General features: G+C 33.5%; 1 non-coding gene and 1 pseudogene across 1 annotated transcript; both read right to left on the bottom strand.

Moving 5' to 3' along the window:
• Positions 1-1,348: 1,348 nt before the first annotated feature.
• Positions 1,349-2,374, bottom strand: LOC112934167 (L-lactate dehydrogenase A chain pseudogene; annotated as a pseudogene).
• A 1,954-nt stretch (positions 2,375-4,328) lies between these two features.
• Positions 4,329-4,431, bottom strand: LOC112934184 (U6 spliceosomal RNA). The gene has a single exon (XR_003237847.1). It is a non-coding gene; the product is annotated as a U6 spliceosomal RNA (small nuclear RNA).
• Positions 4,432-15,897: the final 11,466 nt, after the last annotated feature.

The following is a 15,897-nucleotide window of genomic DNA, read 5'->3' as shown; positions in this document are numbered from 1 at the left end:
AACCCCAACATATATATGTATGCTATTGTTTTTCTTGTACATTTGTTGACTTTTATCAGTAAAGCTGCAAGGAATGTATGAAAAAGTCTATTAAAACTTTCTCAGTTCCAATACTATTTGTCACATTTTCCTTATAATTTCTCTATATCATTTATGGATAGATAGTATGTGCCAAAATTTTAAGCGTCTCAAATTTGAAAAAAATCTTGTTCACTTAAGGAAAAGAAACACAAATTGGAATGACAATATGGAAAAACTGGTTTGGCAGTATATGCCTGGTGTCATCTTAAAATTATTTAAATCTATGACTTCCTTTAAAACAAGGATGACATCTTATAAATCACTGTCAGTAGCTGGGGTCTAGCATAATATCTAACATCTAATAACCACAGTTTGAATATTTGTAAAATCAAATATTTGTAAAGTTTAATTAAACTTTAAAAATATTCTCTAGTATTAATAGTGAACATGTATTGAAGATTTATAAACCATTTTTGATAATGGTGTTTATCAACCATTATTCTCATTTACTATGTAATTAAAGCCATGTGACAACAAATGAAATATGTACATAGAATATTCCTATTTTACAGAAAAACAAATCAATACATAGAAATGGTTTTTTTTTTCAAAATATACAGTTGATAAGTGGCAAAGGCAAGAATCAAAGCAAGCATACTTTTGATACATTTCTTAAATTGTCTTTCAGTCTACTAAAATACATTACATACCTCTTGACTAATGAAATACTATGTTTCTGCTTAGATCATGCATTGCAAACTTGTATTATGGTCTATTATTTCTTTTTTTTTTTTCAGTGTTCAAGATTTATTTGGTATTTTAGTTGGTATGACAGATAGTTGGTTGCATTGTCTTTTTACATTATATGGCAATGTACACTATATTCTGACATATATAGTACACAAAATAAGATCCTTTAGAAGAGTTATGCACAATACATGCAATATTGAATTTATACATTGGATTCCAGGATGTGACTGAAGAAAAAAAATGGACTAGGCATGTTGAGTATTGAGGTGAAGGAATCAGAAGTTACAGAACACAGTAAATACACTGGTTTGAGGAGTAACTGTGGCATATGTGACATTGGCGGCGGTGCCTCTGAGATAGTAAAACTATATTACATTAACCAATTTAGGACTACACAAGACAGGTATCATCCAGCATCAGGATATAACTGCAGGGTTTTGTGAACCATTCCCATTTGTAACTTTAGGAAACTGATGTTTTTCTTAGGTCATTTTAATATTACTACTTGAGTGACAGGTCAGATAATAAGGACAATATACACAACCTCCAGCTAAAATCTTGTAGTCTAGAAAGTGACATGGAACATTAGAAAATTTTAAAACTGCAGCTCCTTTTGGATCCACCACAGTGTATCTGCACTCTTATTCAAACGGGCCTCTTCCTCAGGAGTTAGAGTCACCTTCACAACATCGGAATCCATTCTGTCCCAAGATGTAAGGAACACTAAGGAGGACATCTTTTATTCCGTAGAGACCCTTAATTATGGTGGAAATTGGATGCACCCGCCAAGATTCTTCATTATACTTTCTGCCAAATCTGCCACAGACAGTCCAATGGCCCAGGAAGTGTAGCCTTTCAGTTTGATCACCTCATAGGCACTGTCAACCACCTGTTTGTGAAACTCTTTCCACTGTTCCTCATCTGCATCAGTGCCTAAGTCAGGGTGCATTCTTCAGAGAGACACCAGCAACATTTACTCCACTCCATACAGGCATACTGGAGTCTCCATGGTCTCCAAGGACCCACCCATGACAGCTTAATGGGTGAACTCCCAGCCTTTCCCACATTAGGTAATGGAACCGGGCTGAATCCAGATTGCAACTACTTCCAATAACGTGGTTTTTGGAACAACCATTTATCTTCCAAGCCACATAGGTCAAGTTATCCATTGGATTGGAAACAATAAGCAACTTGCAGTTTGGGCTGTATTTGACAATATTAGGAATGATGAATGTAAAGATGTTCATGTTAAACTGGACCAAACTAAGACAACTTTCTCCTTCTTGCTGACATGCCCCAGCCATGATAATAACCAGTTTGGAGTTTGCAGTCACATTATTATCTTTGCCAGGGACAATTTTTGGTGTTCTAAGGAAAAGGCTGCTGTGCTGGAGATCCATCATCTCTCCCTTCAATTTGTGTTTCATGACATCAACAAGAGTGAATTCACCTGCCAAGTCCTTCACTAATACTGGTGGCACAAGCCATGCTGACAGCACGAACCCCAACAACTGTAATCTTATTCTGGGGGATATGATCTTCCTTAAGAAGATTCTGAATCAGCTGATCCTTGATCGTTGCCATTTTGGACTTAGAACCAAAAGGAATCGGGAGTGCACGTTGGGTGGTGAGTGGCAGCAGCGGCTCCAACTCCTAGTCTATTATTTCTAAAAACAAAATTGAAAGGTGCCTGGCTGACTCAGTTAGTGGAACATGAGACTTTTGATATCAGGGTTGTGGATTTAAGCCCCCAATTGGGAGTAGAGATTTCTTAAAAATAAAATATTCGAAAATAAATAAAGGGGCTCTGGGTGACTCAGTTAAGCATCTGAGGTCATGATCCCAGGGTCCTGGAATGGAGCCCTGTGTTGCACTCCCTGCTCACCAGAGTCTGCTTCTCCCTCTCCCTCTGCCCTTCCCCCTGTTGGTGTGCACTCTCACTCTCTCAAATAAATAAATAAAATATTTAAAAAACAAATAAAAATGAAATTGTCTCTCAGAGAGGAATAAAATGTCAGAGATCTTGCTGTATCATTGATGGATAGATAGATGGTATTGTTCTGGTAGAGAAAAGGCACAATCTTTAGGCAAATGGAAAGCCTGGGTTCAGATTATGGAATAGTCCAGTGGAATCATGAGCAACAGTCAGCCAATACCTTTGTTTTCTCATCTGGAGATAGACTTAGTAATAATAACTAAGCACTGGATTGCTGACAAGGTTAAATTAACTAATATAATTAAAGCACTTAAAACAGCACCTGGTATAGAGTCAGTGCTACCTGTATATATTAATTGGCAGTGTATATGATATAACACATCTAATTGGCTAACAAAGGAAAATTTATTTTATTTTATTATATTTTTAAAGAAGAGAACTTTCTTTTCTTTTTTAAGATTTTATTCATTTAATCATGAGAGACACAGAGAAAGAGGCAGACACATAAGCAGAGGGAGAAGCAGGCTCCATGCAGGGAGCCCGATGTAGGACTCAATCTCAGGACCCCGAGATCACAACTTCAGCCAAAGGCAGACGCTCAACCACTGAGCCACCCAGGTGCCCCCAAAGGAAAATTTATAAGCAAATACTAGCTGAATATAAAGACTCACTATGAATCTAATGAAGAAGATTTTAATGTTTAAAATCTTTAGAATTATGGTGATAGATGTGTAACATACTTAGGAACTTCATATTGATGACAAAAATATGTTAGTTATAGAATGAATACTATAATACGATGACCATATATCCCAATTTTCTTGGATAGTCTTAGTTTTTGTATGTTACTCTGAGGAATATGTTAATAGCACCTACTTTTACTCTAAAAACTATCTTGGCTTAGATACTAAAGTATGTGCTCACCTTAGTTATTACGTTTCTTAATCTCCATGTTAGCTTATAAAATGGGAAATGCCAACCTTCATAACTTAAATCAAATAAGAAAAAAAAATACCAACAAAACTTTAACAACTCTCCAAATGTAAACATTAAATTTCCTACTCATATTTACTGTGCCCAGTCTTTCAATTTACATGTAATATTATATGACTGGAAGTAAAATGGTCTTTTAAAAATCCCAAGGAGTATTACTATGGAGATTACAAAGGAGAAATATATGTATAAACATACATATATACACATATATGTATATATACATCATTACCATGATGTATAGAGAAATACTATTCTCAAAGGAAGCCATTTACATTTTGATTCTCCTCAGTTCAATACTTTGTTAAAAGCAACCCACAAAAAAGAGATCTATGTGACTACTTCCCATTCTTCCAAATTCACTTACTCCATAAGCCAAGTGTTTTTGTTGTTGTTGTTCTTATTTTACTATTTTGGCTTTTATTTTTTTCAATAAGAAATGGAGACAGACCAGATTTGTTTTCCTAAAAAACAATTTTAAAGCAAGGAAAGTCCATTATATTTCTGTAGTAAAAATCGTCAGTCTGTTTACAAAGAGTTACTTCTTGGTTTCTATTACATGCATATTGGACCACTTAATGTTGCCTCACATGTCAAAACAGAACTAACTTTGTTTTTTTGTTTCTTTCAAAATATAGAACACTGAACAAATTTATGTGTCATCCTGTGCAGGGGCCATGCTAATCTCTGCATTGTTTTAGTTTTAGTATATGTGTTGCTGAAGTAAGCACAAAAACAAAACTACTTAAAAAAAATATTTCCCCTATTATTCAAATTGGATATCTATTAATCTGTCTACAATTTCACTGATCATTTTGTCATCCTCTCTCATCTTCTATTAAGCCTATTTAATGAATTTTTCATTTCAAGCATTGTAATAGTCCTATCTAGAATTTCAACATAATTATTTTTACACTAACCATATCAATGCTAGGATTCTAAATCTATTCAATTATTTTAATCTTGGTTTCACTTATGTTATTGACTGTATTTACAACAGGGAATATAAAATTTTTATCTGTTAATTTCAATATTGGAATCATCTGAGTCATCTCTGGGCTTGTTTTCTTGTTTGTTTTCTGTGGTTGTTTTTTTTTTTTTTTTTTTTTTTTTAATCTTGAACAATGGCTGTCATTTTCCTGTGCCTTTATGTGTTAAAAAACTTTCTATTTATTTTGCTTATCAGCAAATATACATTATAAAGACTCTGAATTTTGTTATCTGTCTTTTAACAGTGTTGAGTTTTGTTCCAGAAGTCAGATAAATTAAGAACTGATCCTTTTTGTGTGGAGATACATCAGATAAGTCTGTTTCAGTTTTGCTCTTTGTTCTCAATGAGTCCCTTAATTCTGGGACAGTCTCTTCTAAGCATGGACCTTTTGGAATGCTTTTAAATGAAACCTCAGAGTGTGCGCTTTGCTTCTCTAACTTGTGCTATTCAAACTCCAAACTCTTTCTCTTCTGCCCTGGCGGCCAGCAGAATTATCAGCTTTTTAAACCTTCTACCGCTTGCTTTCCTTTGGAATACTGTGAATCTTACCAAACCAAGCACTATTCATGGGGCATTCACAGTTTTGATGGGTGTTTATATCCAGATGTCAGGCACAATCCTCTGTAGCTCTTTATATTCCAGGACTTTCTTAGTTTATATCTGCTCTGGGACCTCTGAATTTTGTTATTTGATATATCATATCAATAAGCTAATCTTCTGTATTTTGAGGTGCATGTACTATATAGACTAAAAGGGAAAAAGTGATAAAAAGTTGGATTAATCAGTGAATTACCATCACTCAAAAATTAAATCCTCCCTAATTTTTCCCTTATTTTTAGGTCTCTCCCAATTGTTTTAAATATTTCTCTTAACATATTTTAACCCTATAATTAATAATTAAATGTTATATCCTTTAGGAGATATCTAGAACTGGATCCTCTTTTTTTTTTAACATAGCTTTCTTCAAAGTTCATGGAGCAAATATAGAAAATCAATAAGAATAGAGAAAATATGAAGGACAAAATTAGCAAGCCTGACAAATAGAGAAATAGCATTCAACCAACATTTAAAGAGTACACAAGGTGTTCAAATGTGTGTGAATAATTAATCAAAATTGACTAAACACTGCACCATAAATAAAGACTCGACAATTTCAAGGAATATCAGAGTATTTCTTAAATGGGAATAAAGTCAACTTGAAATCCTCAGTTGTTTAGAAATTCATAGATCAAAGCACACTCATAGAAATTACAAAATATTTGTAATTGAATGATTATAAGTGGTAATCAAATCTTGTGGGCTATAAGTAGAGCTGTGTTTTACATGCATATGTTGAAAATACATAACATTTAATGACCTCATCCTATATCTGGAAAACATAATGAGAAAGTAGAACTAATTAATTTCATAAAGTAAAAGTGAAAACATAGTAGCAATAAGAGCATCAATTAATAAAACTGAAATTAAATTTACTTGAGATGGGCTCAACAAAGCAGAAACATAGTTATCTGAAATAGCTTAAAAAAGTGATAAACTCCTGGAAAGTGTCTGGAAAGAAAGACCAAAATTTGGAGCATATGTGTCAAATTTAGAAAAACACATCTATTGTGACTAACTAAAAGAGAAATTAAAAATCCATGTAATTGGGCAGCCTGCATGGCTCAATGGTTTAGTGCCTGCAGGGTGTGATCAGCCTAGGGTGTGATCCTAGAGACCCAGGATCAAGTCCCGTGTTGGCTCCCTGCATGGAGCCTCCTTCTCTTTCTGCCTGTATCTCACCTCTCTCTCTCTCTCTCTCTCTCTGTCTCTCATGAATAAATAAAATATTTTTTAAGAATCCATGTAATCTAATATCTGGTAGAGAAATTGAATTTGTATCAAAAGTTTTCTCAAAAATAAAAATCTAGATCCAAAAGGTTTCAATTGTTAATTTAACAAAGCAAACTAAATACCAAGCATTACAATATTCTTTACTTGATATTTTACTTGATATTCTTTAAGAGAATCATACAATGTTTTTTATGAGTACATAATAACATTACTATAAAACCTGGAAAGGAAGTTACAAGAAAGTTGGCTTATTAGTCAGTTTTATCCATAAACATAGATTCAAAAATCCTAAGCAATATTTTAGCTAAATAAGTACAGTGTTATGTAAAAAGGGTAATACATCATAACCAATCAGAGTTAATTGCAGGAGTGCAAGTTTAGTGTAAGATTTATATATAGGATGATATTTTAACATTAATAAAATAAATTTTAAAAATCATATGATTAATTTAACATTTGCAGGGAAGGCAAGATGAAGTTAAGTAATTCATTATCAAATCAACCGCCAAGTTAGGAATAATGAGAGTTTGAACTCATTCCAAAACCATGGAAACTTGTTTGGCAATATCTACTAAATGCAATTTTAGTAGATGTGATTTACAGATTCACTATATACAGAAATTCCACTCTTCAGTAAAAGCCCAATGGAAATAGGTGCAAATATCCACCAAAATATATGCACAAGACTATTGATAAAGATAATTTGAAGAATATTAGCATTTTTTAGTTTACTTGGCCAAACATAGATTTGAATTGGGAAGCACCAAACTGGAAGTGGTTAGGAGCACTCCACCCTTAGGCAATAGGGGAATAATGTTTACAGACAAGATGTGGAAGCAAAAAGGGATGTATTTCATTGACTATAGCTTAAGGAGTTTCCTTTTTTGGGAAAACCTAGTTGGGCTGTTTGTGATTGGTTGTCCTTAGGTTTGATTTCTTAACCTTGACATATTTACATGCTTAGATTTGGGTTTCTTTACTTAGGTTGCTAAGAAATTAGAGGGACCTTAATCTAATGGCTTCTTTGTTTAATTATCTTAACAGTTTTTGAATTGTTTAAATGTTTAATTATTTTTAAAGGAAATGTTAATTTATTTATTTTTAAGGATTTATTTATTTGACACAGAGCAAGCTCAGGGAGGGGTGGAGGGAGAGGGAAAGAGAAATTATAGCAGCCTCCTTGCTGAACTTGGAACACAATGTGGGTCGTGACCTCATGGCCCTGAGATCATGACCTGAACTTACACCAAGAGTTGGGTGCTTAATCGACTGCACCACCCAGGGACCTCTAAATTTTTAATTATTGACAATATCAGTGTACTTATAATTGGAAACAACACACATTTTCATAGAGATGATAGATAAATTATTTTCACATAATGGCAAACTATGCTATAATACCAATGAAGAAATAAGAGCACACAAGTTAGAACAGCTTTGATGAATTTCACAATTAAATGAGAGGGAAAAACTACACAAATATAAAAATATGTGTTGTATACAGAGTTGGCTTTGTGAGTATGCAACCACTGTAGTTACACAGGGCCGCCACTTGGCTTAATGTTTCACTGTCACCATCTTGAAGTTCTTAATGCATTTTGCACAAGCATCCCAGCTTTTCATTTTGGACTGAGTATCTCAAATTATGCAGCAAATTCTGACCATATAATTCCACATACATAAATTGAAAAATTAGGGCCTACTAATAAATGGGTTATAAGTCTGGAGAGTAGTTAATTATCTTGGAAAAAGAGAGTTGATGATTACTGGAAGAGGTCTCTGGATATAAATATGTAAATATAATTTTTCTTGATGTAGTTTCTGATTATATGAATACCCTTACTTCATGATAATTCATTGAGCACTTTTATGTAGATATACTTCATTTAAAAAAAATTTTACCAAAGATTTAGTTGATGCTGATGTTTTTATATCATTTATTAGAGTCTAGGTGCCTTAAAATTTTCTTTGGATAATGTCAGTTATGAGGTCCCAAACTCTGATATCAATGATTCTTTTTTATTTTCTATCTCTCAGTAGAAAATCTAATTAGTGAGAGCCTGATTCAGGTTACATTATCTGTATCTTCCACTAAAATATATTTTTGTGGGCTGGTTATTTGTAATTAACTTTGAAAGAGAAGTATATTAACTACTTGTCACATTGGCATGTTAACATATCTGAGAATTAGTAAAAGGAATAGGAATTTTATATTTGATTCCTTTTCCTTTATAATATACATGTCCTTAGTTATGTGAGATTCAAGCAACCAATAATGCTCAAAATTCGGAGGAAACAAAATAGCATTCTAGTCCATCCAGGCAAAGCAGTTGTGCTTAATGGCCCTAAAGACATCTTGTGGTGGGACTTGAGATGGGGTTCTGCTCTTTGTGTCTCTTTGGAAATTAGTGTGTCATTTGGGAAAATCTTAAATGGGAGACAATTTCAACAAGGTTTTTTATAGATGAGAATTTTCATATTTAAGCCCTCTATATTATACTTCATGCTTTGAACCTGTGGTTTTATGGCATATTATGGATTGATTTTTCAGAAATGGTTGCATTGAAGAAGAAAACTTTAATGGACAAATCAATAAAACTAGATAAAATTAAAACAATGAAGAGATACAGGTCATTTTAAACTCTTCATCTGTCAATCATTACCAGATACATTGAATATTAAGTACCAAAAGAGTTTTTAAAATTCCTATTTAACTTTTAAAAATTTCAACCTGCTTTGTATATATACAAATCTGTGCCTATGATATACAGCCATATTAATAGAATAATAACTTATGGTAGCAGAAATTGTAGCAGAAATAGATTTATTTTCTTTAATTTGAATAACTGAGGAACATATATTATTCTTTTTAAGATTCCACTTGGAATATTTTAGTGGCCTTTGTGTACAGAAATTGCTAACACAATTATAGTATTAGCTCTAAAGATTTTTCTTAGATTTGAAATTGCAGCCAGTGTTGGCAGAACCTGACAGTCTTTGAAATCCTGCTTTTTTCCCTCACAATCAGCCTATAGCTATAGATCAAAAATACCCATTTTATCTCTGATTGTAATAGCCAGGGCTCTATAGTTAATGTTCTGATTTCCCAGCAGGGATACATTATTGGAAGCTGTGCTTTGGGGTGTTCCTTTTTTTCTCAGGCATACTACTCCTGGTTGACCCACTTCAGCTCACACCAAAGAAGCTCCTTCAGTTTTCAGCAAGATGGCAAAGCATTACAATATTATGTTTAGGCAATAATGACTATCAATTTCATAGTCATATGGTTAGCTGTCTCAGCACCACCTCATCCCCATCCCTTAGGTCAGAGGAGGCAATTAACTTGAACAGAATAGAATACAACCTGATTATTAAGCTTCCTTTCTCCCCTCAAAAAAAAAAAAAAAAGCAAAAAAAAAAAAAAATCCAACCCCCGAAACCCATCCTACTTCCCAAAACAATAAGGATCATTTGAATATTGTGTGCCATAATGTATGCCATACTAGGGAAATAGCTGTAATTTCAAGTAAAAGCCATCTAATAATAGCACCAGAAGAAACAAAAGAAAACAATGACAACAGGGGAAGCTTTGGGTCAGTGATAAATGAGCAAATTCAAGGACAGATGATTCTTTGGTCAAAGCCAAGAATATGGTGTGTGCATGTGTGTGAGTGGAGAGAGAGAGAGAGAGAGAGTATAGGATTTAAACACTACAAAAAGGCATGCACAGTGAAGTCTAAATTTAGGAAACTATAGTTTTAGAGAGCCAAGAATGGTATGCGAAAAAGAGATAATTTGTAAATTTGGCTTCCTTGAGGCTTTTAAAGGAGGAAAGGAAACATTATTGGCAAGAGAACAAGAGAATAAGGGTGTTGAAAAGAGGATGGCTGCCGGTGAGTGCTTCCCAGGAAGAAGAATTCTCAAAGACATTTTTAAGAGCATGAGCTTCAGAGTTTTTGATTTCTATTCCAACTGCAATCATGAAAGGCCAATGACGTTTCAGAATCCTTGCACATGCTTAATTACATATAACATCTGTTAAATTTTTGTGGTAGGCTAAGGAAGAATTAAAAGAAAGAGAAAGATAATCACTAGATTGAACCAGAAATTTTAATATACATATTTTTGTAATGGCTTCCCTGACGTATTGATTTCTCTTCTAATTATTCTTTTATTTTTAATCTCTAAGTTGAACTTTTTCTTCTGTCTACTGAAGTGAGATTAAATGAGAGTTGGGCAAATCTAATCGTCAATATTGTATTTCTGTGGGTATGAAAGCTGACTATAAATGAAATAATCATTGTCTCACTTACCATGAGCAGGACACTATGATAGACACAAGGCAGGAGTGTGCAGGAACTTATAAATTTTGAAAGTTCTCAATTTAGTTGAAGATTGAACAGGCCAATCAAGCCTTCATGTATACTGCCCCTGAGCAGTTACTTCAATTTTTTTAATGTTTAAGTTTTTGTTTAATTTCGAGTTAGTTAATGTACAGTGTATTATTAGTGTCAAGAGTAGGATTTAGTGATTCCTCACTTACATACAAAACTCTTTGCTTGTCATGAATGCCTTCCTTAGTACCCATCACCCATTTAGCCCATCCCCTGCCCACTTCTCTCCATCAACCTCCAGTTTTTTCTCTATAGTCGAAAGTCTCTTACGATTTGTTTTCTCTTTTTCCTTTCCCCTTTGTTCATCTGTTTTAGTTCCTAAATTCCACGTATGAATGAAATCATATGGTATCTCTCTCTCTCTCTCTTTATATATATATATATATATATATATATACACACACATATGTATATATATATATATATATATATATATATATATATAAAACCTCTTCTTTATCCATTTATCAGTCAATGGACATTTCTGGTCTTTTTATATTAGGCCATTGTTGATATGGCTGCTCTAAATATCAGGGTGCATGTGTTCCCTCGAATCACTAATTTTGTATCCTTTAGTAAATATCTAGTAGTATAATTTCTGGGTCTTAGGATAGTTCTATTTTTAACCTCCACACTGTTTTCCAGAGTGACTGCACCATTTGCCTTCCCACCAACAGTTTAAGAGGGTTCCCCTTTCTCCACATAGTTGCCAACATGCTTCCTGTTTTGTTAATTTCATCTATTTTGAGGATGGTCTCTCAATATAGTTTTGATTTGCATCTCCCTGATGATGAATGATGTTGAACATCTTTTAATCTATTAGCCATTTGGATGTCTTTTTTTGGAAAAAATGTCTGTTTGTATCTTCTCCCCATTTTTTAACTTGATTATTTTTTCAGGTGTTACATTTGATTAAGTTCTTTATAGATTTTGGATACTAACCCTTTGCCAGATATGTCATTTGCAAATATCTTACCCCACTCTGTAGGTGGCCTTTTAGTTTTGTTGATTGTTTTCTTTGTTGTGCAGAAGCCTTTTATCTTGATGAAGTACCAGTAGTTCATTTTGCTTTTGTTTCCCTTGTCTCAGGAGACATGACTTATAAAAAGGTGTTATGGCTGAGGTCAGAGAGGTAGCTGCCTGTGTTCTCCTCTAGGATTTTGATGGTTTCCGGTCTCACATTTAGGTTTTTCATCCATTTTGAATTTATTTTTGTGCATGGTATAAGTGGACAAATCTCATTCTTTTGCATGTCACTGTCCAGTTTTCCCAACACCATTTATTGAAGATACTTTTTCCATTAGATATTCTTTCCTGCTTTGTCATAGATTAATTGCCCATACAGCTGTGGATCCATTTCTGGGTTCTATATTCTGTTCCATTGATCTATATGTCTGTTTTTGTGCCAGTAGCATACTGTCTTGATGATCACAGCTTTGTAATACAGCTTGAAGTCCAGAATTGTGATGCCTCCAGCTTTGCTTTTGTTTTTCAAGATTGCTTTGGCTATTTGGGGTCTTTTGTGGTTCCATACAAATTTTAGGGTTTTTTGTTCCAGCTCTATGAAAAATGCTGGTAGTATTTTGATTGTGATTGCATTAAATTTGTAGATTGCTTTGAGTAATATAAAAATTTTGACAATATTTGTTTTTCCAATTCATGCTTTTCTATTCAAAAACATTCCATGCTTTTCTATTTCTTTATGTCATCTTCACTTTCTTTCATTGATGTTTTATAGTTTTCAGAGTACAGATCTTTTATCTCTTTGGTTAAGTTTATTCCTAGGTATCATAATGTTTTTGGTGCAATTGTAAATGGGATTGATTCCTTGATTTCTTTTCCTGCTGCTTCATTATTTGTGTGTAGAAATGCAACAGGTTTCTGTATATTGATTTTGTATCCTGTGATTTTACTAAATTTGTGTATCAATTCTAGCAAATTTTTGGTGGAATTATTCAGGCTTTCTACATAGAGTATCACATCATTTACAAACAGTGAAAGTTTGACTTCTTCCTTGCTGTTTTGGAAGGCTTTTATTTCTCTTTGTTGTCTGATTGCTGAAACTAATACTTAAACTATCATGTTAAATGGTATTGGTGAGAGTGGACATCCCCGTCTTGCTCCTGACATTAGAGGAAAAGCTCTGCCCCCCCCCCACTGATGATATTAGCAGTGGGATTTTCATATATGGCCGTTATAGCATCGAATATGTTCCTTTTATCCCTCCTTTGTTGAGGGTTTTTATCAAGAATGGATGCTCTTTTTTGTCAAATTTTTTCTATATCTGTTTAGAGTATCATATGGTTCTTATCCTTTATTAATGTAGTGTATCAGACTGATTGGTTTGTGAATATTGAACCAGCCCAGGAATAAATCCCACTTGGCCATGGTGAATCATTTTTTTTTAAGATTTTATTTATTTATTCATGAGAGACAGAGAGAGGCAGAGACATAGGCAGAGGTAGAAGCAGACTCCCTTTAGGGAGCCCAATGCAGGACTCTATCCCTGCACCCCAGGATCACGATCTGAGCTGAAAGCAGATGTTCAACCACTGAGCCACCCAGGTGCCCATAATTCTTTTAATGTACTCTTGGATTCAGTGAAACAACTATATTCTTATTGTTCAGGTAAAGCTTTACTATATAAATATGTCTTTGGCATATTAATTCTTATGGAAAAGTTGTATATCCTGCTTATATGTTAGCCAGTGGAATTAATGATAAAAGTTATTCTTTTATTTCAGCCTTATATAGTTCAAATAAGCATCTTTGTTTGATTTAAGATGTAATCTTCTTAAAGTTCTCATTATTGTTTTTGCCACTCCTCTTAAATTGTCCCCTAGATTGTCCCCTCTATATGTCTTTTAGCCACTGGGAAGCTGAAAGAAAATTCATTATGATTTTTCAAAATTCTTATGTTTTATTTGAATAGTTTATCTTACCCATATGGAAATTTATGAAATTGTATTCAGAACAAAGGTAACTTATTTCATACCTACTGAAGTTGAAAAATATTACTTTCGTGGTTTGCAGAAACCACAAAAATACCAGCATTATGAAGTATTAAAATAATTACAGTTATTTTAAAAGTGATAAGTTTCTTATTGATTATAATAATGGATTGAGGTGAGGGCATTTTCTTTGTACCTAAGAAGCTTCAACATATAATGAAGTATAGTACTAAGAAATAGTCATTTAAGGAAACAATTTCTCACTGTAAAAAATAAGGCTATGTTATTAAAATTATGTAAGATACTGAAAGATTCTCTTTTCCAGTAATATGGTTGTTAATCAATTTCTGGTAAGAGGGTGGATTAATATTAGTTGTTCCCATTTTTTTCCTCACTTGTTTCTAGATGGTTTTAAGCACTTAGAATTCATTTTTTCTACTTTAAAAAGTCATCTGAGTGTATTGGTTTGCTCTTCTGGGTCACGGAGCATATCTGTGGGTTTTGTAGGCAATTCCTTGCCAAAGAATTCCCAGTATTATTCTTTCCACGGGAAACTGGGCCTCTCTTGATCTCACATCTCATATTAACCACTATATGTGGTGTTGTGTTTGAAGAGAACCCTTAGATTGAGCACATGAACCCTTCTAATTCTATGTGCTTTCTGACTGGGAATTGCGGGGATACTTATGAGTAGATCTGTAGTATAAAATTACAACAAGAGTTTCGTGATTTCAGCTCTTTCCTTTCTGCATACTTACTCCCCTCCCACCCCGGAGGAATTCCCTTCATCCTCGTTGCTTGTGCACTCATGATATCTCTCTTCACCTCCATTTGAAAATGTGTTCTTAGGGAACTATTCAAAATTCAAACAGCAGTTGGCAGTATCCATCAGCTCATGATAACATTGACATATGAAATAAGTAACACTTTTCCTCCAGTTTTCTTTATGAATAATGGATTAAGCTAAGTAACAGATTCGGTATAAATGAGACAAATAGTAATTTAAAATATCAATCACTGAACTCTGCCTCTTTAACTAAGAATACACTAATAATACACCATATGCTAAATTATTGAATTTAAATTAAAAAATGAAGTATCTACAATTGAAGAATATTTATATTTTAACTAACATCACATAGAGATCAAAGATTACTGACAACAAGTCATCATTCTAAGTTCTAGTGAACAGTTATTTATAATAAAAATAGCAAAACATGACATAAATGAAATCCCTAAAACTATGACTTTCAATTAAGGAAAGATATGGGTACTTGGTACTGTGCATGGTTTTTATTTATTTTTCTGACTTATAAGGGTTTTTTTTCAAGTTTGAATAAAACCTTGTACAGAGTAATATTGGCAGTTTAATAGTCCAGCAGCCCCTTTTCATAGAATACTATTAGTAAAAATGGAGAGTCAGGTCATCTTCTGCGGTTAGTATATGTCTCTGAGAATAATTGAAAGATAGAAATCAATGACCATTTGGGCATAACAGAGTGCCATAACTTTTCTTGAGTCTTGACATGTTTAAACATTAATTCATTCATGCATTCATATAAATAAGAACAACAACAACAACAAAAGATTACTCTGCAAGGCACTGATTTTGGTACCCAAAGAAACATTGTTCCTACATTCATAAAGCTTGTTTTCTAACAAGAGAGTAGCCATTAAGCAAAGACCATAGAATTAATGTATTTGAAAGTAATACTGTAAAGGTAAAATACATAGTGCTATAATAATAGTATTTATCAGTATTACCTAAAAAGGATTCTTTAGGTTATATTTGTACTGAAGATGAAGTAGGATTTTCCTACATAAAGGCAGCTGAAGCATAAAGCACACATATAGGCTTTACTGCCTATTGCCTGAAGCAATTTGCAGAAAGAAGGAAATGTAACCTTGCAGACCTCCAAATTGCATTGGTTCTTAAGGCTTCTGGATGGTCTGTGTAACTCTTAAAAGAATTCTTAAGTCTATCTTCATTCATTTATTCTTTCATTTATTCTATGTGCTCTCTTATTTTCT

This window comes from Vulpes vulpes, chromosome 9, assembly GCF_048418805.1.
Source record: "Vulpes vulpes isolate BD-2025 chromosome 9, VulVul3, whole genome shotgun sequence".
NCBI lineage: Eukaryota > Metazoa > Chordata > Mammalia > Carnivora > Canidae > Vulpes > Vulpes vulpes.
This window is presented reverse-complemented; position numbering and strand designations above follow the sequence as displayed.